Source organism: Hylobates moloch, unplaced genomic scaffold (assembly GCF_009828535.3).
Source record: "Hylobates moloch isolate HMO894 unplaced genomic scaffold, HMol_V3 SCAFFOLD_20, whole genome shotgun sequence".
In the NCBI taxonomy this organism is placed as follows: domain Eukaryota; kingdom Metazoa; phylum Chordata; class Mammalia; order Primates; family Hylobatidae; genus Hylobates; species Hylobates moloch.
In genome coordinates this window covers 24554936-24579981 of record NW_026652295.1, presented here as the reverse complement: position 1 = coordinate 24579981, position 25046 = coordinate 24554936, and the positions used below count along the sequence as shown (strand labels likewise).

Genomic DNA, 25046 nt, shown 5'->3' with positions numbered 1-25046 from the left:
GTATTTTTAATAGAGACGGGGTTTCACCGAGTTAGCCAGGATGGTCTCGATCTCCTGACCTCATTATCTGCCCACCTCAGCCTCCCAAAGTGTTGGGATTACAGGCATGAGCCACTGTGCCCGGCCGGGCTTTTTTCTTTTTTAAAAAAATTTTAATCTTTTAAAAACCTTTAAACTGACAAATAATAATTGTACATATTCATGGGGGTATATAGTGATGTTTTGAAACATAATGTACGGTGATCAGATCACGGTAATTAGCATATCCATCATCTGAAACAATGGTCATTTCTTGGGTTGGGAACATTCCGTATCCTCCTCCTCCTCTAGCTATTCGAAACTATGTATTACCTACAGTGGTAAAGAACAATAGAGCTTATTCCTCCTATCTACCTGTAATTTTGTCCTTTAACAAATCTGTCCCTATCCTGCCCCCGATCCATCCTTCCCTTGACCCTCCCCAGCCTCTGGTATCCTCTGTCCTACTTTTTACTTTTATGAGCTCAACATTTTTTTTTTTTTTAGCTTCCACGTATGTGTGAGAACATGTGGTGTTTAACTTTCTGTTCCTGGCTTATTTCACTTAACATAACGTCCTCCAATTCCAGCCGTGCTCACATTGGCCTTTTTTTAGCTCTAGAAAGTTATATTGTTTTCTGCCACAGACTTCATAATGCTGTGTTCTTTTCTACTCTTCTTTTTTACTTCCCACCTTGTTCTCCTGCACTTCAGATGCACAGAACTGTGTTAACCATAACCTTTGGGTGTTAATATGCCATCATCTGTGATCCATGCACAATACCACTCAATAATATCATAAACATCCAACCCAACAATCAGAATACGTAACCTATATTTATCTACATGTGCCTTTCTTGTCTCATCCCATTGCATCTCCCTCAAATAATATTTTGATCCTAAATGTTAGATTTATTGTTTGCTTGCTTTCTGTTGTTTTTGCTTGCCTAACCACACCACCACCACACACACACACACCGCTCTATTGGTTACACCGTTTAATGTTTTTTTGTTTGTTTGTTTGTTTGTTTTGAGACGGAGTCTCGCTCTGTCACCCAGGCTGGAGTACAGTGGTGTGATCTCCGCTCACTGCAAGCTCCACCTCCCGGGTTCACGCCATTCTCCTGCCTCAGCCTCCCGAGTAGCTGGGACTACAGGCACCCGCCACCACACCCGGCTAATTTTTTGTATTTTTAGTAGAGACAGGGTTTCATCGTGTTAGCCAGGATGGTCTTGATCTCCTGACCTTGTGATCTGCCCGCCTCAGCCTCCCAAAGTGCTGGGATTACAGGCGTGAGCCACTGCGCCTGGCCTTTTTCTTTTTTTCACAGTCCAGAGGTCTTTTATTTTATTTCTTTAACACCTATTATGCATGAATTCATAGGGAATAGATTCCAGCAGCTCAAGCTCTTTCCCATTGGTTCTCACACAGTGTGCTTCTCTGGGTGGAGCAGGCTGGTGCTTCAGTTGAACCCGGGTACTTTTCTCTTTGGCTTCCTTCTTTTTCTGATCATTTTCCTTCATGCGTTTCAGGAAGCTACCTCAGCTCTTAGTGTTTAATGTGCTCAATATGCACATTAATTCTCTTGGCAAGAATATTGCCCTTAACTTGTTTGTTTAAAACAATGCCAAAAGCATGCGGGTAACACTGTAGACTCTTCCAGTTGTGCCATGGTAACATCCGTGGGGCATTCCTTTTTGAACAATACTCCTTCCCTTGATGTCTACAATATCACCTTTCTTATAGATTCGCATATATGTGGCCAAAGGAACAACTCCATGTTTTTGCAAAGGCCTAGAGAACGTATATCCGGTGCCTTTCCTCTTTGCCTTTGTATTCATCGTTTTGGCAAATTACTGGAAGATGATGGTTCTGGCCAAAAGGCTGGTTTTGTTTTTGGGTCACATTTTCTTGCTTCTCTGCATGAGAATCTTGGATTAGATGATGGACATTGTGAAGGTTATATCATTTAGTGTCTAGACTTTGTAATTTTCCTTTAAACATAACAATATTATTTTGAGTTTTTTTCTAGCAGGCTTACCGATTCTTTCAAAGGACTTTGTTTGTTTGTTTGTTTGTTTGTTTGTTTTATAAAAAATTGGATCTGCTATATTGCCAAGGCTGGGCTCAACTCTTGGGCTCAAGTAGTCCTCCTGCTTCAGCCTCTTGAGTAGCTGGGACTACAGACACGCATCACCATGGCTGGCTTAAAGGTTGTTATTAATCTTTGTGAGGGTTGGTGTAGAGTACCCTGTACTACTAGCTATTTTAGCTTTGCTCCAAAGGTGCAGCTTTTCTAGGGCCTTTGGTGAATACATGAAATGTTTAGCAAGGTGTTTCTACCCTACTTGGTCAGAAAGGTAACAACCCTCAGTCCTCCGAGAGTTGTTTAGCTTCAGTTACCTGGTAACTGTTCTTAGCAGGATTCATCCATTCTATCACATATGGTTTGTATTTATTCACTTTTACTAGTTACTGTGCTAAATTCTTTCTATGATTTTTCATGTGGTGGTATTACCACTTATTTTATAGGTGGAAAATATGAGGTGCAGAGAAGTGATGGAAAAAAAGAGAAGATCAGGATTTTAGTTTTTTTCTGCATTTCTCATCATCCCATGAAGTCTCTGGATAACAAAAGCCAAGTTTTCATATACCTTGACGTGTATGATACTTACATGGTTCCAAGAACAAGATGCATACTCAATAAATATTCACTATAGGCAAAAGTGGGCACAGATGGAAAATAAAATTATTTGAAGGTAAAGAACACTTGATTAAGAATTAGTCAGCAAAGTAACATTAAGTTTAGTCAGAATAAATGGGTTCTAGGCTTCACCCCATTGTGAATGAATAATATATTACTTTTAGACAGTGTTTGCCTATACTTGTCTACATTTGCTCCTCACAAAAACCTGCTGAGCTAATAACCTAGGGTAAGGTCTTGGTAGGAAGTCATCCCAGAGTCATAAGACAACAAACACATGATAAAGGCAAGTTTTAAAATCAGATCTTCTGAATATAAAATAAAAAAAAAATTTTAGAAGGGTCTCACTCTCACCCAGGCTGGAGTGCAGTGGCGCTGTCATAGCTCCCTGCAGCCTCAAACTCCTGGGCTCACACGATCCTCTCATTATCTTAATCACTTTGAGTCTCAGTTTTCCCATCTATAAAATGGGGATATCACTTAGTTCACTAGGTTGCTCTGGTGCTTAAGCGAAATAAATAAATATAAAGCATATTGAAATATTTAAAGAATTCAATAAATGTTTATTATTAGGAAACAAACATATGGTAATTTTTGAGACAGAGTCTCATTCTGTTGCCCAGGCTGGAGTGCAGTGGCACAATCTCGGCTCACCACAACCTCCGCCTCCTGGGTTCAAGGAATTCTTCTGGGTTCAAGGGATTCTCGTGGCTCAGCCTCCCAAGTAGCTGGGACTACAGTTGCATGCCACCATGCCCAGCTAATGTATGTATTTTTAGTAGGGACGGGGTTTCACCATGTTGATCAGGCTGGTCTTGAACTCCTGACATCAGGTGATCTGCCCACCTTGGCCTCCCAAAGTTCTGGGATTACAGGTGTGAACCCAGCAAAAAAAAAAAAAAAAAAAAAAAAAAAAAAAAAAAAAGTCTTAAACAAAAAACACCCCCCCCCCCAAAAAAAAAGAAAGAAAGAAAGAAAAAAAAGTCTTAAACAAAAAACCCAACAGGGTTTGTTACTCCAAATCCTGTCAACCGTCAACCATACCATATTGTACCTCTCACCATATATTTTTACTTAAATTACCTAACATTTCTTAGCCTTGGTTTTCTCACTGAAAACAGGGAAGGCTGAACTTAACTATACATAACTCTTCCGCTTCTAAATGTGTCTGAGAGAGAGACTGAAATAAGCAAGGGAGAGTGGATGTCCTTCATGCTTAAACATAAGATCCCAATTTTTATCCGAAATGAGCTTAAACTTTCCCTCCTGTGAATTTGCTACTCTTTTTGAAGCTAATAACAATTAAAAAATAGAGCTATCTTTAATTCAGCAAAAAATGATTATTTCTAAATCCTAAGAGATCAATAAGACCGCAAATCTAACAAATCCATTTTTAATGATGAAAACACTAATTTCATCATAAGGAGGCAATGATAAGATTCATTTATTTTATATAAAACATTATAATTTATCATTTTTAACAAAATGGATACCACAAATTTTCCTTTTGGAATAAATGTTTTAATCACCCTTTGGATGTGATATCTTTTGATCAACAGGAGTTTTTGGCATCTCTAAACACTCTTCCAAATTATTCAGGACTCACTTTGGTTTTTAAAATTAACGTTTGATTGATTTAAGTAACAAATGCAAAAGCCCAGTTTCCCCTTACATTTAAGTTCATTTTATACATTTTAAAATTCAATTTATAAATAAGGTAATATTATAAAATTCACTTTTAAAGTGGCCTTTGATTATTGCTTAGTCCGATTTGCAAACTTTGTTAAATATTTTAAGCAACCTATACATTTATTATTTTCAAATTTTTTAAGTTCTTTAGCTTTCTGACTTACAAAGAAACCTTCCTAGGTATTTAAATAAGCATACTAAACCTAATAAGTAATCTTGTATTTATGCTGAGTCCTTATAAATTACATAACATCGTCTTAAGCCTTTCAACCTAAGAGAAGTCTGGATCAATGGTGATGTTTCACATTTTAAATTCAGGGCCATTTGGCTAATCTATTGAATAATTAATATATTCAGAATTTCTTAAACATTACATTACTTAAAGCTACCACATTAGTCACAGTTTATGCACAAACATAAACCTGAAATTTTAGAACTAATTTTTTGCTTTTAAAAAAGCATTCCTCTACTAAATTCTAGCTCTTTTTAGGACTAATTCACTTTCAAGAAAAAACAATTCGGTCTTCCCACTATCATACCAGAGATTTTGGTAAGGAGCTTAAGCTGAGGCATCCAAGACAATTTCCCTCTCAGCCATGACCGGCATGTGGAAGGTTTCAAGTCCACGCCCTCCATGTGGAGTGGACTCACGGCCCAGGGCCACTGAGACCAAGGAACATGTTACATAAGTGTCAAGGCTGGGTTAATTTGGCAACTCATTCTAGATTGTTTTATTATTTGATTCTATCAAAATAATTTAAGATTAATTTTTTTCTAAAATTCTTTTCATGTCTCCTAATTGAGATCTGTTTAGATTCCACATATCCCTCTTGTCTTATCCAGCTCTAAGCCACAGTTCTGGGGACATTTTAATGATGCCTCCAAGCACATACAGACATTGCCAGGAACCTTGCTGCTCACTAACAGATGCTCCAGTCCTTGGATATCCCACATTTGAAAAGGCAGCACTGTCTGTGAGAAAAGCATAAATAATTTAAACAAAATAGGAAGAGCTAGAATGAGAACTAGTGTGAAAGGTCAAGACAAATAGAAGTATATTACTTGAATGTAGATGTGATCTACAGTGAGACCAGAGTCTATCACATGCACACATAGAAAATGATTGTATTTGTTCAGCACATCAGCATAAACAGATAAGGTAGCTCTCAACTGAAGTAGGTCTTCCCAGGGGATCCAGCACATCCCCAGGCCCTGCCTGGCTGCCTTGTGGGCTGAGAGAATCAATATGTCAACACATCTGATATCTATTCACTGTATGACAGCATGGATTACCTGGGCTAAGGGTTCTTGTAATTTAAAAAATACTATTTAAGACAGAAATGTGATAGGGGAGCCTACAACTTGTATGGCCCCCATGGACTCATAGTAATTGTTGAGATGTTTAAGATCTGAGGCTGGCTCCTTAGTGGCACTGAACAAACATATTTCAGTGTCAATCGATTGCATAACCATCACCTTAGTATCAATGTCGTGGATCTCCACACACTAATATACACATATAATTACATATATTTTACATCTTAGAGTGCAGCAAAATTTATTTTTTTAAAGCTCTCTCATTATCTTTTAAAAACATTTATTCTCATTAGGCTTTCTGATTCACTTTTACTAACAAGTAATAGGAAATATAAGTTTATTGTTTTATTTATTTGTTCAACAATGGGAACACACCTAGTAAATGAAAGAGCTACTACTTGAACCCAGGTTCTTAGCTATAATGTTATTGCATCTGTTGCTGCTGAGGCACACATTATTAACCATCATTAGTAGGTAAGTTTTCTGCAGAACTGAAGAGATATCCAAAGACAACAATAGCAAATACCACCATCAGAATTGGCCCCAAAAGAATACGATCTTGGATATTTTATTTTTGCATAAATACAGTTCAAGTTTCCACAACTCAAAAGAAAAGAGGGAACCTGGAGAAGTTTCAGTGTACAACCATAAAGTTTGATTTTTTTTAATCACATGAGAAAGCTGAATAATACCAATTTGCTTAGTTTGAGGGTGAGAAGAGCTCTCACATACAAGAAAGCCCACATCCCTGCCTTAATCTTAAATTATATATCTGTGTGATTTTTTTTTTTTTTAGACGGAGTTTTGCTCTGTGGCCTGGGCTCGGCTGCAGTGGTATGATCTCGGCCCACTGCAACCTCCACTTCCTGAGTTCAAGTGATTCTCCTGCCTCAGCCTCCCAAGTAGCTGGGACTACAGGTGCACACCACCATGCCTGGCAAATTTTTGTATTTTTAGTAGAGACAGGGTTTCGCCATGTTGGCCAGGCTGGTCTCAAACTCCTGACTTCAGGTGATCTGCCTGCCTCAACCTCCCAAAGTGCTAGGATTACAGGCGTAAGCCACTGCGCCCGGTCATGATTTCCTCTTTTTTCTTTTTCTTTCTTTCTTTTTTTTTTTTTGAAACAGGATCTCACTCTGATGCCCACGCTAGAGTGCAGTGGTGCAATCTGAGCTCACTTCAGCCTTGATCCCCAGGGCTCAAATGATCCTCCCACCTCAGCCTCCTGAGTAGGTGGGACCACGGGTGTGTGCCTCCACACCCAGCTAACTTTGCTTAATTTTTGTAGCGATGAGATCTCACTATGTTGCCCAGGCTGGTCTTGAACTTCTGGCCTCAAGTGATCTTTCCATCTTGGCCTCCCAAAGTGCTGAGATTACAAGTGTGAGCCACTGTACCTGGCCTATTTGTGTGATTTCTTACTTAAAATGATAAGCCTTTCAAGAACAGTCTAGAAACTACCATAGAGTTTTAGAGTTATAAGTACAGCATCAATTAGATTGCATTATTAACCAGCTAATCGTCAAACATGCCTCCAAAAAGAAAGTCCTTTATTAGGTTAAATATATGCATATTTATAATTTAAATTCTCATTCTAAACATACCTGCATGCAATCTCAAGGCAATAAAAAAAACAACTGAAGAAATTCTAATATGGAAATGTGGTGTCCTTAGCCAAAATAACAAATAGAGAGGATGGAAATATTTATCCTTACAACAGAGCAAGATAAAATATACTTAAGCCAAAGCAGGAGAAATGCAAGTTGTGTTTAAGGAAGATTTCACTGACAGTTAAGTTTATTGCTCACTGGAAAAAGAAATAAGAAAAGATACTTAATGTCCTTCTCTGAAGGCCTTATGTAGTATTTTAAACTTATTAAATATAATCATAGTAGGGTATATTTGGGAAATAGAAATACTTTTAAATTACCTATACTCCTATACTGCTGTATTTCTAACAAAGCAACTGCCATCACTTCTGGTGTATCCTTGGCTAATCTTTCTGAATTATATTCATTGATTACATAGCTGTTGCCATAACACAACACATACTTTTGTATTTAACAATTTTCATTTGTTAGTTTGACATTTTCCAAACTTTTTTTATATTGCAATTGATTTGATAATTGTTCTTTTTCTTTTTGAAACAGAGTCTTGCTCTGTCACACAGGCTGGAGTGTAGTGGCATGATCTCGGCTCATTGCAACCCCCATCTCCTGGGTTCAAGCAATCCTCCTACCTCAGCCTCCTGAGTAGCTTGGACTACAGGTGAGCACAACCACGCCCACCTAATTTTTGTACTTTTAGTAGAGACAGAATTTCATCATGTTGGCCAGGCTGGTCTCGAACTCCTGACCTCAAATGATCCACCCGCCTTGGCCTCCTAAAGTGCTGGGATTACAGGGGCCGATAATTGTTCTTGAAATTAAAATTCCATCGAGTAGATACACTGTAACTTCCTTAAACATTGCCATATTGTTGCTTCTCATTTCCTATCAGTATAAATTGTGCTGAAATGGACATGTTCATGCACATGGCTTTTATTCCTGTTTGGAAAAGTTTCTTAGGATGAAATCCCAGAAGTTGGATCACAGGCTAGAAACTTTTTTGTGGCTTCCTACATTCTTTCCAGGAAAGTATCTTTTTCTGTTGCCATCAGCAGTGCCGCAGAGCACCGGTCTTACTGAAGCTTCATTGGCATTGAATATCATAGCTTTTTCTTTTTCAGACAGAGTCTCGCTCTATCTCCCAGGCTGGAGTGCAGTGGCACCATCTCGGCTCACTGCAATCTCCGCCTCCTGGGTTCAAGCGATTCTCATGCCTCAGCCTCCCAAGTAGCTGGGATTGCAGGTGCCTGTCACCATGTCTGGCTAATTTTTTGTATTTTTAGTAGAGATAGGGTTTGTCATGTTGGCCAGGCTGGTCTCAAACTCCTGACCTCAGGTGATCCCTCCGCCTTGGCCTACCAAAGTGCTAGGATTACAGCCATGAGTCACTGCGCCTGGCCAAATATTATAGCTTTTTATAATACATGTTTGCCTTTTCAACAGGAAGTAATTGGTCCCTCACTCTAGGTTGAACTCCTGGGCTCAAGCAATCCTCCTGCCTTGGTCTCCCAAAGTGCTAGAATTTAGAGGTGTGAGCCACTTTGCACCCAGCCTCTTGGCTTTCACTTATAGCTACAGGACAACACAGTAATTAGCAATGTATCTAATTTACCACTTCATCAGTTCACTGAATGAGATGTTTACTTAGAGCAATCTTTAGGACAGGTGATGACTCCCATTTGGAATGATGTTCAATCATCTCATTATTTTGATGTACAAATAGAAAAGATGGTCTTTCTCAACTGTTGGCTTAGAAGCCACATTTTGTAGCTTGATTGAAGCCCATTTATGTTTTAAACTGAAACTGAAGAAGACAGAATTTGAAGGAGAAATATTCACAGGCGAGAATATTTATTAGTAGAAGGAATTTGACTGTAAATATGCACAACTATATTCAAACCTCCAAACATAATTAGCAAGCTTTATAACTTATGGGAAGTACCCCAGCCTTGAAAAATCTCAGCTGCAATAAGATTGTGAGCATCACTTTTTAAATTAAAATATAAAAATAAAGTATTTATTCATTAATTATTTCTGCCCGCAAACATATCAGCCCTGATCAATAAGTTCAATCCAACCCACAGTTATTTAACACCTACTTAGTTCATGGTACTATATGCTCTGAGCTACAAAGGTAGATGAGATTTCAAAAAGTCCTGATCTTTTCCCTCAAGGCACACAGAACTTTTTTATCATAGATCAGTGAATCATTTTCAGTTGATAGATAGTTCAGAAACTATGTCCAAGACTGTAAAATAACATGTTGCATCTGGAACACTATGAGACTCAGGGCAATTTACTTGAAGGTGTATTTGCCCTAGATCCTGTCCAAGAGAGCATCAAAGCTTTTTGGTTGTTGTTTCATTTTTTTAATGATGTGGTCTCATCTCTGAGCAGACCCACAGCATGGTCCTGTAGAGTAGCCTGGGCTCATGTGTTTACAAATAAAAAATCAATACCCTCTTTAAAATATTGACTTGCTGTCTTCGCAGAGAGCACACTTTCAAATGATCCTGCCTACTGCGTATTGATTTGAATAGTTTTTTAAAAATCTATGTTTTTACTGGATATTGGAAAATACCTTGCTAGAACTAAAAAATGTAACAGCCATTGCCAGGTTTTCCGAACAGAGTATATTAATAGCTAGTTGATATGACAAGCGCTAGCCTAGCCATACACCCAGATTACACTGGGCTACAAGTTTGGGTTAGCCATGCATATCAGTTACTGACCATTATTGGAGCCAGGGCTTACAAGATCTTTATAAAAGACTTGGTATTGTCTCCATTTCCAACGAGCATGTCGTCTCCTGGAGGATGTGGTATAACATTCAGAGAGAACCACTCTCATAATGATAATATGCTGAAGATGGAAGTGGGATGGGAGCAACATTAAAGTTAATCAGGCATGGGATGTAAACTAACATTTTTTAAGTGCCTACCCTGTACCAAGCACTGGGCTAGGCACTTGACGTGTTTAGTCTGACATTTTTCTAAGGAGTGCATGGAAAAAGTTTTCTTTCAACTTTGACAATGTAGAAACTAAGGCTTAGAGAAATAAAACAATTATTGTCAAGTCCCCATAACCAATAACTTGCATTGCCAGGATTCAAATCCAGAACAGCCCAACTCCAGAGCTATGTTCTCTTTTTTATAGCATCATGTGCAATAAAAGTGTCTGAGAAGACAGAGGTCAAATGTGATCAGAGGGAAAAGCAATTGGTCAAGGGCACCATCTTAAATATTTGAAATTCTTTGAACAAATAAACCAGTCTGCCTCTGAAGTTATTTGGGGTTCTGCTATGCTGTTCTAAAGTTATTTGGGACCACCAACCAATAAATAATGTGAACTTGAGGGAGGTGATAAAGAACAAGGTCAGGAAGAAATCAGAATTCTTCCCCCACTCCCTTTATTTGAGACAGGGTTTCACTCTGTTGCCCAGGCTGGAGTGCAGTGACACAATCATAGCTCACTGCAGCCTCAAACTTGGGGCTCAAGTGATCCTCCCAACTCAGCCTCCTGAGTATCTGGGACCACAGACACCACGCCTGGCTAGTTTATATATATATATATTTTTAGTAGAATCTTGCCATGTTACTCAGGCTGATCCTTTTAACTTAAAATGTTTCCTTTAATCAAAAATATATATTACTGAAACGTAGATATACAGCATTGGCATTAATAAACATGTGAAGCTGGACGTGGTGGCTCATGCTGGTAATCCCAGCACTTGGGGAGGTCAAAGCCGGAGGATCACTTGAGGCCAAGAGTTCAAGACCAGCCTGGGCAACAGAGCAAGAATCCATCTCTATAAAAAATTTTAAAAATTAGCCAGGTGTGGTGGTGCACACCTATAGTCCCAGCTGCTTTGGGGGCTGAGGCAGGAGGATTACTTGAGCCTGGGAGGTTGAAGCTGAAGTGAGCTATAATCACACCACTGCACTACAGCCTGGGTGACAGAGCGAAACTGTTTTTTTTTTTTGTTTTTTTTTAAAAGCATGTGAAAAAGAAGGTTGGGCTCCACAGCTTCATTTATTTAAAAAACTTGATTGACATACTATTTTAAATGGTTAATTTACTTATTAGAGTTATTAGAGCTGTTGTTTCTAAAATACATCTTCTTGCTTGATTCTCTCCAGCTTCTGCAGCTTTTGCCCCTTAGACCCTCCTTTTCTTTTTGTTGTTTATCATTAACTGCTGTCAGCTGTCAAATCATGCTGGCTGACAGCAAAATTACTGTGCATTTAGATACAAGTGACAAGACTCTGTCCTGGCCATGTTTTCAAAGGAATCCGGGTGGTTTTAAAAAATATGTTTATGGGCCATTATTAGAAAGTGGTAACAACTGCTCTCCAGTGGAAGGTCAAATAATTTGTCTGACAAAGTGATTTGTGAAGCTTCCATAGCAAATGAAGAATCTGTAGTCATCTAAAAATAAGCAGCAGAAGGTGGTCTTGGGTAGAATAAGTGGCATCTAGAAAGCTTTAATGAAATATCAATTTTCCTGGAAAGTGAAAAAAAAAAACAAACAAGAAAGATTAACAGCTTTCTGTTAGTTACACAAAAGGAAAGTGCCCTGGTGCCAACCACCGCTCCTCCTCGCCACAGAAGGTGAGTTTGAGGAGTCAGGTAGTGACTTTGGCTCAGACTGTTCGTATGTCAGAGAGCTTGCCATGCGACTCAGCAACTGACTTCATCTGTCTGAGAGCCCATTTCCCCATCTATAAGAGAAAAATCATCTATCAACCCTGCAACGTAGGTGTGGGAATTAAAGACAGTGAAAAATTAAGCAATGACACATGATAGAAACTCAGCAGATGTGAACTCCTTCTGACTCACTCTTCTGCTCCTGAAGTATTTTTCAGCTACCTGTGAGGACGGCAGAAAGACACCACGTGTGTTTCCCCCACTGTTGTCTTGCATCCTTGCTGTGTTGATGTGGGGTTCATTTGTTTAAAACAGTTTTTTTTTTTAGTTGGTCAGGTGCAGGGGCTCATATCGGTAATCGCAGCACTTTGGGATGCTGAGGTGGAAGCATTGTCAAAGGCCAGGAGTTTCAGACCATCCTGGGCAACATAGTGAGACCCCTGTCTCTACAAACAATTTTAAAAAATTAATTTAAAAATCTTTCCTTTCACCCTCTCTCCCTCCCTTCCATCTGCGTGCATTCAAGTACATGTGTATTTTAGGAAAATGGACATGTTTATTGTAGACAAAGCAGATAAGCCAAAAGAAGAATATAAAACTTCCCGTGATCCACATTACAGGTAGATGTACTCTGTGTGTGTGTGGAGGGAGGCTGTGTGTGTGCTTCTAAATCAGTAGTTCTCAGCCTTAGCTTACCTGGGGAGCTATTGAAGTAGATGTCTAGGACACCCACTCAGAGATTCTGACTTAATCAGGCTGAGGTGGGGTTTAGTCATTGGATGTTTAGCCGAGGTGGGTGGATCACAAGGTCAGGAGATCGAGACCATCTTGGGTAACATGGTGAAACCCCATCTCTACGAAAAATACAAAAAATTAGCCGGGCGTGGTGGCATGCACCTGTAGTCCCAGCTACTCGGGAGGCTGAGGCAGGAGAATCGCTTGAACCCAGGAGGCAGAGGTTGCAGTGAGCTAAGATTTCACCACTGCACTCCAGCCTGGGTGACAGAGTGAGACTCCATCTCAAAAAAAAAAAAAAAAAAAAAGCTCCTCAAGTGGTCCTTACTCTGCAACCAGTATCCGCTATAGACTTTTTTCTATCCTTATATCATATTTGCACAAAATAAGCTCATAGCCTGCCATTTCCCCTTAATATACTGTGAACATCCTCTAATGTAGACAAATGAACTTCCATAAAATAATTTTTAAAAGCAAAAACTAGAAAGAATGAATTTATTCAAATAACAGAAACTGAAAAGACATAGAACTAGAGATATTAGAAATTTGCATTCAGTAAAAAAGGGGAGTATAAATTAGCTAATTCCATAAACATTTCAACTTAAGTATCTGCAAAGTAATATGCACCTCTTTTCTTTCACAGAGACACAATATACACGTTCATGTCATGTTGATTCTGGTAAAAATGAGAGAAATCAAAAATATTCTTGAGTTTCATAAACTCTGTGAAGCTAGTTTCAACAGCAACATTCTATATGAATATAAAAGCTCAATATTTCATAGATGTATTTTATCTTGTCAGAAGCATAATGGTTTTAATTTTTAATAGTTATTTATCTAATAGCATATGTTAGCTTATTAATAATATCATAATCAATGCCATTAATATTTTTCTTACATAATATCTCAGTATGAACTGAGAACAAATATTAATGTTGATTATTTGCTATTAAAAATATTTTAAATATTTTTCAACATAAGAAAATAGCTATACACATTTAAATGTTTTCTTATAAAATAATAGTAAAACAAATTAATGGTGATTGCCATTTGCTGTTTCTAGTAATAAATGCTATCTTTATGGAAGTATAAATTATGTTCTTGTGCAATATGAAGGCATAGTATTCTGTTTTTTTGTGGGTTTTTTTTTTTTTGAGACAGAGTCTCACTTTGCCACCCAAATTGGTGTGCAGTGGCACAATCATGGGGCTCGCTGCAGCCTCTACCTCCTGGGGTCAAGTGATCCTCCCACCTCAGCCTCCCACATAGCTGAGACTGTAGGTGCATGCCACCACACCCAGCTATTAGAGACAGGGTTTCACTATGTTGCCTAGGCTGGTCTTGAACTCCTGGTCTCAAATGATCCTCCCACCTTGGCCTCCCAAACTACTGGGATTACAGGCATAAGCCACCGAGCTCGGCCAACACAAAGCATTCTTAAGCAATGTTAGACATTTCACTGGAGGAATTTTTCACAGTGCCCTGTCACCTCATTGAGGTTGAAAATGTTCTTTCAGACGTTTTTCCACTTTGCTGTGAAGTAGATTGTTGTTTCATTGGTGGTTTCATTATGTGGCTTTAAAAAAAAGGTTTTATTCCCTCCACAGTTCATAGTTCTCCGAATCTTTCTGTAAACTATATATTTTGAGATATTTTGAATAATCAAACAATCTTTAGTAGGCAAAGCCTTTCAATGAAACCACAATAAACATGCCTGTACATACTTAGCCATATTACTAGGATGTTCTGAAACTGAAGTAAGATGGTCTTCCCATTTCCATATTTCATTTGATTGCTTTAAAATCGTATCATTTTCATCACATTTGGTTTGGCCTTTTAAAAAATAACAGTTTAAAATAAGTTTAGACCAATTATCTTATATTCTTCATTTACTTTTGGGTAATGACTTTATAAGAGGCAACAACTCAACACAACAGCAAAGTGAGATTTGTTATTTTTCTTTCCGTGGATTATTGATGAGCATGAGAAAACAAACCAACACAACACCAAGAGCACTACAAAGTTCACTTACACTTCTCTTCCTCTAGAATTTGAAGCCACATTCAAAGTTAAATGCCAGAACTTGTGTCATTGATTCATGGTTATAAAAAGCCTCAGAAAAATACTCACTATGTTTTTATTATGGGTCCTCTGTGATGAATCATAACCACTTCAGTTAAACTTCAGTTCATGGAATAATTTCTCAGGCAGGGGCCTGGACAAATCATGTAATTTTTTAGTTACCAGGTTACAGTCATAACTTCTACGGACGTTTTTTCCCTCTAACAAGATTTTGGAAAAGAACGACAATTTTTTTTGATCCTTGCATTGGACCCAATCTCTTAAAGTATATTTCTGTATCTGGAATCTGGGCTACAAACATAGTCATTCAAACATGACTGTCCAGTCAGCTGGGATTACTCTCATTTGGGCCTATACCAAATTATTTTTTAATGATGGAATATCATTCCACTATACTATAATTTATTTAACTCAGAAACCTGGTATTGAGAATATAAGTTATTTCTGAATTCTGACTTATATAAATTATAATAACTCTAAACATATTCCCATATTCTAAAATTCCCTTTGAAGTGAATTGCTAGGTTGTATTATGTACATATAATCATTTGATAGGTAAAAAGACATCTTATTTTCATTTGTACTTCTTTAATCATAAGTTTGAACATTTGTTTCCATATGTTTATTGGCCATCTATAAAAATTGTCTGTTCATGGCCTTTACCCATTTTCCATTTGAGTTGCTCATCTTTTTCTTATTGTTTTTTGTAAGTATTTATTTAGGCCAGTTAGGTACAGATGAGATACCGTAACAAAAAGTTACCAAAGTAGAGTGGCTTAAATAAAACAGGAGTTACTTTTCTCTCATGAAACAGTTTAGAGGTGAGCAGTCAGAGTTAGTAGGATGCCTCTGATGCACATGACGTTTTAGGGACTGGAGTTTCTTTCATCTTGTTGCTCAGCTATCTCCTAGGTTGCTATCCTTGTCTGCATGGCTAAGTTAAGAATAAGACTGCTTGTACTATAGCTCTTAGAGAAGAAGCATGGAGAATGTGTGTGTGTGTGTGTGTGTGTGTGTGTGTGTATTTATATAGTTTAAAACTTAAAACTATATATATAGTTTTAAGGCCAGGACCCATACATGGCAAACTTTACTTATTTTCATCTAAGTGAGAACTTCGGTGTAGCCATATCATACCTAGGTACAAGGGAGGATGAGAGTATATTCTCTAGCTACATAGCTATTTAACCAACTATGGCTGTCTTCTATGGAACAGATAGAGAATGGATTCAGGTAGACAACAGGTAGTCTCTACAACAATGGATTAATTTTCACTTGAAAGTCCCTAAGACTTGGCTAAATCCTCACTTTCTCTGGGAAGTGTCCTATAATTTCTCTTCGCTATCAGAGTATACCGAGTTACTCCTTTTTCTATGCTGCCATTTTACCTTATACCTACATCTACAATAGTAAAAATATAATGCTGTTATTTAATTATGTATTCTTCTTCCCAGCTAGAATTATGAGCTTCTTGTGAGACCATGTTTTCCAATCTTATTCATTTCTCCCACCCACCTCCTAGTAAAGTGTCTAGCATATATCATGTATTCAATAAGCGACTTTGAATGAATGAAAGGACTGCTTTTTATGTAAAGCACTTTGCGTCTTGAAAGTGCTTTATATAAATATGATTTCACCTGACCTATGTAAGAACCCAAAGCAGCAGCCACTATTATCCCTAAGAGATATTAAGTGATTTATCTAAAGTCAGATAGCTAGTATGATCTAATATCAAGATCAATTTTTGTGTCACTGCAATAAACACTAATTTTTTTCCTTTAAAAAAATAAATATCTCTTTTTTTTTTTTTTTTTTTTTTTGAGACAGATCTGGCTGTGTTGCCCAGGCTGGAGAGCAGTGGCACTCTCTCGACTCACTGCAACCTCCACCTCCTGGGCTCAAGCAATCCTCCCACCTAAACCTCCTGAGTAGCTGAGACTATAGGCAGATACCACCATGCTGGGCTAATTTTTGTATTCTTTGTAGAGATTGGGTTTTGCCATGCTTCCCAGGCAAGCAATCTGCCTTCCTTGGCCTCCCAAAGTGCTGGGATTACAAGCTTGAGCCACCGTGCCTGGCTACAATAACACCAATTTGGGCTTTTTTTGTTTTTCTTTTGAGACAGAGCCTCACTCTGTCACCCAGGCTGGAGTGCAGTGGTGCAACCTGTGCCTCCTAGGCTCAAGCAATTCTTGTGCCTCAGCCTCCCAAGTAGCTGGGATTACCAGCGTGTGCCACCACGCCTGGCTAATTTTTGCATTGTAAATAGAGACAGGGATTCACCATGTTGGCCAGGCTTGTCTTCAACTCCTGTCCTCAAGTGATCCACCCGCTTTGGACTCCCAAAATGCTGAGATTACAGGCGTGAGCCATTGTGCCCAGCCAATAAACACCAATTTGATTATGTTGCCCATAAGTGGTTTTCCACTTGTGGAAATAGGTCGTGGCCACATAGTGCTCCTGTACAACAATCAGAAAACTGGATAAATTACAAAAATCACATTTTTTAGACATCAAAGAGCTGTGAGAGCAACACAGACTAGATGAATTGAAATTCCAGAGAGAACGGGAAGTCCTTTTGGAGTAAGTTGATAATTACCTGCTGTTTTCTTCACTGAGTCATTTGCTGAATCTAAGCACTGAGGGAGCATCAGGCTTAGCTATACAGTGGGACTCTGCAGGAGAAAAGGGAAACCAATAAAACTTTGTGCAAGGCTGGTATGACAGATTGGAAATTTGGGGAGCCACAAATGTGGTTAGCGTCCCTATGAAACATTAGTTGAATTCTGGGGTTATTAGAAAGAAGCTGAGAGGCTGTGTTTGAAAAAGTAGAATGAAATCAATAATTCTGCATTCTTTAGGAGGCAAAATCCTGCTAGAGAGAAGGGGCCTGCTTCAAACACATAACTGGATTCTACCTCAAGACAATCTGCCACATTTGAAGCTCAGAATCTTCAAAGAGCAGAATAGAATGTACTGTACTCTTTCAGGACTAAGGAGACAAAGACTTCTAGGGTCTCAATCGACAGCCTTGGAGGACCATGTCTAAGGAATAGGGGTGAACCAGAGCAGACCTAGCTTGCTGAAATTACAATGTGGTCCCAATTCAGCTAAACCCCTGGTTGGATTGAGGTAATCAATCTCTCACCCTGTCTACAGAAGAAAAGAGAAACTCATGCTTGAGTAAGATGTCATCTGGAGCCTCTATGATTCATTTATATATATCCTACAGAATACAGTCAAAATTGCTAGACATGCAAAAACACAGGAAAAGGTGATTTAAAAATCAAGAGAAAAACAGAAAATAGAAGTAGACACATCATATTGGAGTTAGCAGACTAATTTTTGTATTTTTAGTAGGGGCAGGGTTTCACCATGTTGACCAGGCTGGTCTCAAACTTCTGACCTCAGGTAATTTGCCTGCCTCAGCCTCCCAAAGTGGTGGGATTACAGGTGTGAGCCACTGGGCCTGCCCAATTTATTCTTTATTCTTTTTTTTTTTTTTTTGAGACAAAGCCTTGCTCTGTCACCCAGGATGGAGTGCAGTGGCATGATCTTGGCTCACTACAACCTCCATCTCCCAGGTTCAAGTGATTCTCATGCCTCAGCCTCCTAAGTAACTGGCACTGCAGGCATACACCAACATGCCTGGCTAATTTTTTGTATTTTTAGTAGAAATGGGATTTTGCCATGTTGGCCAGGCTGGTCTTGAACTCCTGGCCTTTAGGGATCTGCCCGCCTTGGACTCCCAAAGTGTTGCGATTACAGGTGTGAGCCACAGTGCCTGGCAATTCTTCAAAAAAATTTTTTTGTATTGTAAGATCAGAGAAAATGTGTTGGATTCATTCTGAGGTGAACATAGGATTCATTCTGAGGTGAACATACTATATGGTGGCAAAGTGAGAACAGCAGTTCTGCCCTCACATCCACATCCCACACTACACAGAAAGAAAGAAACATGTGTTCCAGAATTGTCAGCAAAAATCCTGAAATTTGCACTTGACTTAGACCACAGACACATGACTGATCTAATTATTGCAATAAGGGCAATAAGACTTTCTTGGGCACTGTACATGTGATTCATTTTATCCCTGAAATAATGGGATAGTTGGGAGTAGAGTAACAATAAATTTCCAATAGAAGTGTAGACTGTTGGGAAAGGTTAAGTGGGACATAGATACCAGAGCGTTAACCAGCAGGTGAATAATAGTGTGTTTAACATGGTCTCTCTCTGTCTCGCACACACACACAGGTACACACAGCAACGAGCAGTAACTAGCCAAACAAATGAAACATTAATCATTTACAGAGTATGTTAGAGCAATATACTCATATAGTAAACAGGAATTTAGTTAAATTACAAAACTGTTGTTTGATAAACTAGAGAGGATAAATAATACATAATATCGAGATAGTTTTTCTTTTCTCTTTCCTGTAGAAAGTTATGTATGAAAAAAGAACACTGACTTTCTCTTGTACTTTATGTCTTTAGCATTTGGGAAATTTCCTATTATTCTCAAGTATAGTCACACTACATCAGATTTCAAGCCAAGACTTAATTTTGTAAAATGCTCTAAGAGGCATGGTGGCTTATGCCTATAATCCCAGCACTTTGGGAGTCTGAGATGGATGGATCACTTTAGGTCAGGAGTTCGAGACCAGCCTGGCCAATATGGTGAAACCCCAGCTCTACTAAAAATATAAAAATTAGCCAGATGTGGTAACACATGCTAATCCCAGCTCCTTGGGAGGCTGACTTGGGAGGATCCCTTGAGCCGGGGAGGCGGTTTTGCAGTGAGCCGAGATTTCGCGACTGCACTCCAGCTTGGGCAAAAGAGTAAGCCCCTGTCTTAAAAAAATAAATAAATAAAATAAAAATGTTCTAAGAATGTTCATGCTCATGACTGCATAAGCATTACTGAACTTGGCATTCTGCTCTTGTGTCCTTCATTGTTAAATTAATGTTCACATAAAAATATTTCCATAATTGTACCAATAAAGAGTTAGACACCCTCTGTGAGTATAAAAAGAAAATTAAGGCATAAAGAAAATATGTGGTAAAGAGGAAAGGGCCTGGTTGAGCAATGGGTGATAAGCCCAAGTTAAAACTCATTGAATATAGAAGTTAGAATTACTGAGCTCGAAAGTATCCGAAGAGGTCATCTGGTCCAGTCTGCCTTCTAATCAACAGCACACTTTAAAATTATTGAAAACTAACAGTTAATTGTATTCTGTGTAGCACTATTTTTTTTGGCTTTTGAAAAATTGATCAAACAGTAGGGATAAAGAAAAGCCTAATTAATTCTTAATTCAAAGCTTACTGTATTTTATGGTTCTAAAATATTTTGAAAAGGTTTTAAAATGTCAAATCCCTGCCAGATAGAAAGCAGATATTCCAAAATAAATATTTTACTGTTTTCTCTGCCAGTGTGATATGAGACAATAATTTCTTTATTACCAGGAAAGCTAAGGGAGACCCTTGGAACCAGCATCAAAGTAATAATCCAGTTTCTCTGAGACTTTTGGCAGACAGTTTGTTCTTTAGTTTTCCTAGAGATTGTTAAGCACACAATTCAACTAAAACACTAACAATTCGAGTTAATTATATTTATCAACAACTGTCACATACTTTAGGAAAGTATATTACTCTTCTGCATATCCTCTTGATTTGTTAACATAATTTTGCACAACACTGTTTGCTCTAGCAACTCAATTTCTACTACTAAACGTTTATTCTGAAGAAATAATCATAGATGCAAGCAAAGGTTTATATAGAGTTGTTTATTAAAACATTTCTGACCAGGCATGGTGACCCATGCCTATAATCCCAGCACTTTGGGAGGCCGAGGCAGGTAGATTGCTTGAGCCCAGGAGTTTGAGACCAGCCTAGGCACATGGTGAAATCCTATCTCTACTAAAAATATTTTTAAAAATGTATCTGGGGATGGTGGCATGTGCCTGTAGTCCCAGCTACTTGGAGGATTGCTTGAGCCTGGGAGGTGGAGGTTGCAGTGAGCCTAGATCACACCACTGCACTCAGGCCTGAGTGATGGAGCAAGACCCTGTCTCAGAAAAAAATAAAATAAAATAACCCAAACTCCCCCACATCATTTGTAATATGCAAGATTAGAAACCACTTAAATACCCAACAATAGGAAATTGGTTAAATAAATTATGGTGCGTGTCTATACAACAAAATACTACATAGCCATTAAAATTATGTTATCAAATATCCAAGGTGATGGGAAAATGTTTATGATGTGTCATTGTGAAAAAATTCAAAATATAAGCAGTATGTATAGCATGATCCCATTTCTGAAAACAGATAATATGATTGAAAGGAAATATACCAAAATATTAGATAGAGTTAAACCTGGGTGGCAGAGGTTTAATTTAATTAAAAAATGCAATACATGATTTCATTTTTCTCTTTCTCCTGCATCATATTTATTATAGTGATTATATGTTACTTTGATAGAAAAAAATCTATATTTTTAATGCTGTACCTTTTAGCTTTAGGACACAAATAGTTAAAATAGTCACAGTTTCTATATATTATGAAGGATGTACATAGATACATATATTTATATTTCTTTCTCAGTCTACACATAAGTAGACTGGCCACCATTACAAAAAATTGTTATATACATTTTTTAGAAGTAGTTATATGTGCTGGTGCTTGTATTTCTAATTATTCTTTCAAATATTTTTTCACTATAGTAATGTTTTTTATTTTTCAGTAGTGCTTTGAGACTCTTTAACATTGTTTTTCTATTAGAAGTGGTGTTGCTACAGGTATCAATTCATTCTGAGAGAGAAATACTTTCTACCCAGCTTGTCTTCCATAACATTATAGGCCTCCTTGGCAAGACTCATCAATTCCTTACTATGACTCGAACTCAAAGATCATTTAGGATTTAAAAAAAAAAGTCTTTACCCTGGATACGATAATTGTGTTGACTCCAATAAACAGAGCTTTCTTTTTGCAAGGCCATGTATCAGTGCTGCTTGACGGTGGAATTTTCAGTGAAGGCTTCCTCTTGTAAATTGAAAGCATATGCTTGTACATTAAGAGCACACTATTCCAGTGCACTCACCTGACTTCACCATAAGTAGACCAGGTGAGATCATGAAGAACATTTTAGCTATCCTAAAGAGCTATAAAATAGGTTTACTTATGTTCCAAATTGTCTCAAAGATATTTTAGTTGATCCGTGCCTTCCTTCCTTCCTCCTTGATTAGTTCATTTCAAAGTCATTAAGAAGGGCAGAGTGAGGTAGGTCTTGGGCAGGAGTGGCAGCAGCCCAGTATGAGTTATTGCAGCCCCAGTGGAGTGAGGAGGGCATCTGTGTCTGGGCTTGGGGGTATCAATAGCAACCCAGTATTGGGTTTTTGAGCCAAAGAAGGGTGAGAAGAGCACTCACATGGAGGGAAGTGACAGGGGGCTCACACAGGATGTCAGAGACCAGGTGGAGTGAGGAGGTCACCCACACCCACATGAGATTGAGGGATTGTGGTGGCAGCACCAATGGGAGATGAGTAGTTTATAGGCAATGGGGAGGGGAAATTAGCCAGTAAGTGAATATACTGAGGATAAAGGTAGCCTGATTTCTCACTGTCAGAGAAGAAATTTATAAATATGAAAAGGGAGAAAACAAGAATGAACCTGTGTTATCGGATTCAAACTAGAGGTATCAGCGTAAACTCATGATTTTCAAAATATATTTGGATATATAGATATAGAAATAAAGATGTTAATATGTATTCATGTATATAGTCCAGCCCTCTACACTCATGGGTTCTGCACCTGTGGATTAAAGATATTTTTTAAAAATGGATGGCTGCATCTGTACTGAATACATACAGACTTTTCTTTATCATTATTCCCAAAACAGTACAGTTTAACTAACAACTATTTACAAAGCATTTACACTGTATACTAGTTTGTTCTCACACTGCTATAAAGAAATACCTGAGACTGGGTAATTTATAAAGAAAAGAGGCTTAACTGGCTCACGGTTCCATAGGCCCATGGTTCCGTACAGGTATGGTGACATCGGCTTTTGGGGAGGCCTCAGGAAACTTGCAATCATGGTGGAAGGCAAAGGGAGAGCAAATACTTCACATGGCCGGAGTAGGAGGAAGAGACAGTGGGAAGGTGCACACTATACACTTTAAACAAACAGATCTCGTGATAACTCACTTAGTCCCTATCATGAGAACAGCACTGAGGGGATTGTGCTAAGCCATTCATGAAGGACCACCCCTATGATCAAGTTCACCTCTCACGAGGCCCCACCTCCAACACTGGGGATTACAATTCAACATGAGATTTGATGGGAACACAGAACCAAACCATATCACACCATATTAGGTATTATAAGTAATCTAGGGTATACAGGAGGATGTGTGCGGGTCATATGCAAATACTATACCATTTTATATAAGAATCATGAGCATCCATGAATTTCAGTATCTGTGGAGGGGTCCTGGAACCAAGGCCCCACAGATACTGAGGGATGACTCTATATGTAGATACATACATATATTCCTCAGCTCTGTCCACTGAGAGGGCCTAGGAGCAGCAGCAATACTCCAATAGCCATGAGCACATCCGGTGCCCAGATATAGGTATTTAAATATCACACTCCATTAAAACGAACCAGGGCTTCCTAGAGAAATAGCTGATCCCGAGACAGTCACAGGGAAAGTAATCCTGGACCTCTTGTGCCAGAAAGTGAGAAAGTGAGCAAAGAATGATGGGGTCAAGTCAAAAGGACACGGGAGTGAGTTAGCTTTAATGAGGTTTTCATTGGTGAAATCTGGGACAATTTAGCTTCAAAATAAATAATGACAGTAACAAATTATACCCCATTGAATAAACTAGTAACACACAAGTTCATACTAATATAAATAAATACATGGGAAGAAGAAAAGGTTTCTTTCCCTTGCAGTAGGATTCCAACTAATAAATAGAAGGAATGTTGGCATTAGGAAATCACCATTTGGCAACCACCCAAGTAATAATCGAGCTAAGAAATATCAATGGATGATAAAACTGGTAGGTAAAATGTTGATATCTACATAGTCTCAGCACATGTATTCCACCATTGAGAATGAACTCCTGGGGGGCCCACTGTGGCTACCAATAAAAGCATATTTATGTGTGCCTGCAGTGTTACTGGTTGGTCACCAACGTCTCAGTGGCCTCTGACTCAGGGTTTATGGTCCACAGCATAAGCACTGGCAATTTCCACTAAGAGACCATGTATTGAACAATTAAACATATATATATATATATATATATATTCCAGATCCTAGAGCCTTTGCCTAAACTAAGGGGTTCCAGATATCCTTGCTGATCCTTCAGGATGGGGTGACAACCCCTCAGCAGGTCATAAAGATTCAGTAGACACAGAAGTCTCCACAGAGGGGTGTGCCCCTCTGGTGATCCTCAGTAACATTCTAAGGGAGCACTGTCCAATAGAAATATAATGCTGTCTATAAATGCAAGCTATATTTATAATATGAAATTTCCTAGTAGCCAAAAAAAGCAAAAGAAATAGTTAAATTTAATAGTGTATTTTATTTAATTCAGTTGTATTTAAAGTATCATCATGCTAACACATAATCAATGTGAAAATTGTTAGTGAAATATTTATATTCCTTTGTTATACAATGTATTCAAAATCTGGTGATATTTTATATTTAGAGCGCATCTCACTTCCAACTAGCCACATTTTAAGTGCTGGGGAGCCATGTGTAGCTAGTGGCTACCTTATTGAACTGTATAGCTCTAAGGTCTTCAGAGTCTGTTCACAGTAGCAAAGGGGTTCTTGGCAACTCTTTTCTGGGTAGTGTCAGCATTTTCTGTGCATCCTGATGTAACTGAGGGTTAAGAGAAGACTTCCCTCATGGTCTTTCTCAAGCTCTTTAAAGCAGGGATTCTTTCCCTAGGGCCTTAGGTACACATTCACTGTCAACTCCCAGAGCTTAAAGAAACACATCAGAAACATTGTCTAGTATTAGGAGGAAGTAGTTACAGTCCATCCTCGTGGGTTAGAGAGAGCATTTGTTATGTGAATTGGATTTCGGTAAAGCCATGAGATTAGCTAAAGGAATTTTGGTAAAAAAGCAGTAGCAAAGTTCATAATTTCATGATAGAAAAACAAGAAACAGATGAGTGTGGCATGGAAGAGAGAGTCTGGTAGTTTTGGGAACACAGTTGGATCAGGTTCCAAGGGAC

General features: G+C 38.4%; 1 long non-coding RNA gene across 1 annotated transcript; it reads left to right on the top strand.

The window, feature by feature from the left end:
* The first annotated feature begins 1694 nt into the window (after positions 1-1694).
* Positions 1695-18139, top strand: LOC116460245 (uncharacterized). Its single transcript, XR_004245759.1, has 4 exons — positions 1695-1978; positions 2552-2778; positions 7880-7997; positions 17662-18139. It is a non-coding gene; the product is annotated as an uncharacterized LOC116460245 (long non-coding RNA).
* Positions 18140-25046: the final 6907 nt, after the last annotated feature.